Source organism: Cebus imitator, unplaced genomic scaffold, assembly GCF_001604975.1.
Source record: "Cebus imitator isolate Cc_AM_T3 unplaced genomic scaffold, Cebus_imitator-1.0 Scaffold52, whole genome shotgun sequence".
NCBI lineage: Eukaryota > Metazoa > Chordata > Mammalia > Primates > Cebidae > Cebus > Cebus imitator.
This window is the reverse complement of record NW_016107367.1, coordinates 964,340-966,187: the sequence shown is the minus strand read 5'-3', so window position 1 is coordinate 966,187 and position 1,848 is coordinate 964,340. Positions and strand designations below refer to the sequence as shown.

Genomic DNA, 1,848 nt, shown 5'->3' with positions numbered 1-1,848 from the left:
AAAAAAAAAAAAAAAAAATGCTGCTGCTGTCTGTGCAGCCCTGAGCATCATGGAGTCGTGAGTCTGTCATGACAGTCTCTACTCAGAACTGCTCACCGCCAGGTAGTTCTGGTTTAGTGTCTGTGATGACTTAGGTCTAAATATTTTTTTTTATTTTCATGCTAGTCAATTGAAATTGATCTCTAAACTGTAACTTTTTTCTTTTTCTGAGATGGAGTCTCGCTCTGTAGCCCAGGCTGGAGTACAGTGGTGCGATCTCAGCTCACTGCAAACTCCGCTTTCTGGATCCCAATTCAAGCAGTTCTACCTTAGCCTCCCAAGTAGTTGGGATTACAGGCACGAGCCACCATGCCCAGCTAATGTTTGCATTTTTTTTTTTTTCAGATGGGGTTTCACCATGTTGGTCAGGCTGGTCTTGAACTCCCAACCTCAGGTGATCCGCCTGCCTTGGCCTCCAAAGTGCTTGGATTACAGGCATGAGCCACGATGCCCAGCCTAATTTTTGTATTTTTTAGTAGAGATGGGGTTTCACCATGTTGGTCAGTCTGGTCTTGAACTCCTGACCTCGTGATCCACCTGCCTCTGTCTCCCAAAGTGCTGGGATTACAGGCGTGAGGCACTGTGCCCGTTCTTTCTTTTTTTTTTGATACAAGGTCTCACTCTGTCACCTGGGCTGGGGTGCAGTGCGATGATCACAACTCACTGTAGCCTTGACTTTCGGGGCTCAGATGATCCTCCTGCCTCAACCTCCTGAGTAGCTGGGACTACAGGTGCATACCACCATGCCCAGCTAATTTTTATATTTATTGTAGAGACAGGTTTTCATCATGGTGCTCAGACTGATCTCGCACTCTTGGGCTCAAGCAGTTCTCCTTCTTCAGCCTCCCATAGTGCTGGGATTACAGGCATGAGCCACTGTGCCTAGCCTGATCTCTGAACTATAATTTAAGCTATTTTTTACCATTCAAGATGTTAGTTGTAGAATTGCCATCAGATTATTTTACTAATATGGAAGTATTAATAGTCCTTAGAAAAACTACATTAGGATATTCATGGTTTGAATCTAGCAACCCAGTAAACTTATAGCGAATACCTATTAAGAGCTAGAATGGTCTGGGCATTGTGACTCACACCTGTAATCCTAGCACTTTGGGAGGCAGAGGCGGGTGAATCACCTGAGATCAGGAGTTTGAGACCAGCCTGACCAACATGGCGAAACCCTGTCTCCACTAAAAATACAAAAATGAGCTGGCTGTGGTGGTGGGTGCCTGTAGTCCCAGCTACTTGGGAACCTGAGATGGGAGAATTGCTTGATCCGGGGAGGTGGAGATTGCAGTGAGCTGAGATCACACCATTGCACTCCAGCCTGGGCAACAAGAGCAATACTTGGTCTCAAAAAAAAAAAAAAAAAAAAAAGCTAGAATGGTGCTAGGGGCAGGATGTGCCAAGAGGGCTGAGATTGGCCCTTCTGTCACCAGTTCCAGATCTCATGGGGGGCCCCATGCATGGAAGGACACCCATTAGCACAGATGGCCCTAAACAGGAGTCTGGAGTGTGCAGCCCCGAGGGAACCAAGGACTCCATTCAGCAGTCGGGAAGGCAGCATGCGGAGTGGACCCACAGCTAAGCCTTGAAGCTGATGAGGACTTCCCCATATGGAAGGAGGGAAAGGACATCTCTAGCAGAGAGGCCAGTGTCCACCCAGGCCCAGCTGCACAGAATAGCCTGGCACATCGGGGGAGTTGACAGTCACTCCCTTGGTGAGGGAGGGAGTAGAGAGATGGAGGCACTCAGGGGCCTTGGATTCTTTTTGTCCCTACTCACTTTTTTCTTAGGTTATTTTCTTTT

The 1,848-nt window shown here is 47.6% G+C and overlaps 1 protein-coding gene across 1 annotated transcript in view; it reads left to right on the top strand.

The window, feature by feature from the left end:
- TECPR2 (tectonin beta-propeller repeat containing 2) overlaps window positions 1-1,848 on the top strand; it is a 133,385-nt gene that overhangs the window by 82,594 nt on the left and 48,943 nt on the right. The gene's annotated exons all lie outside the window — the stretch shown is intronic.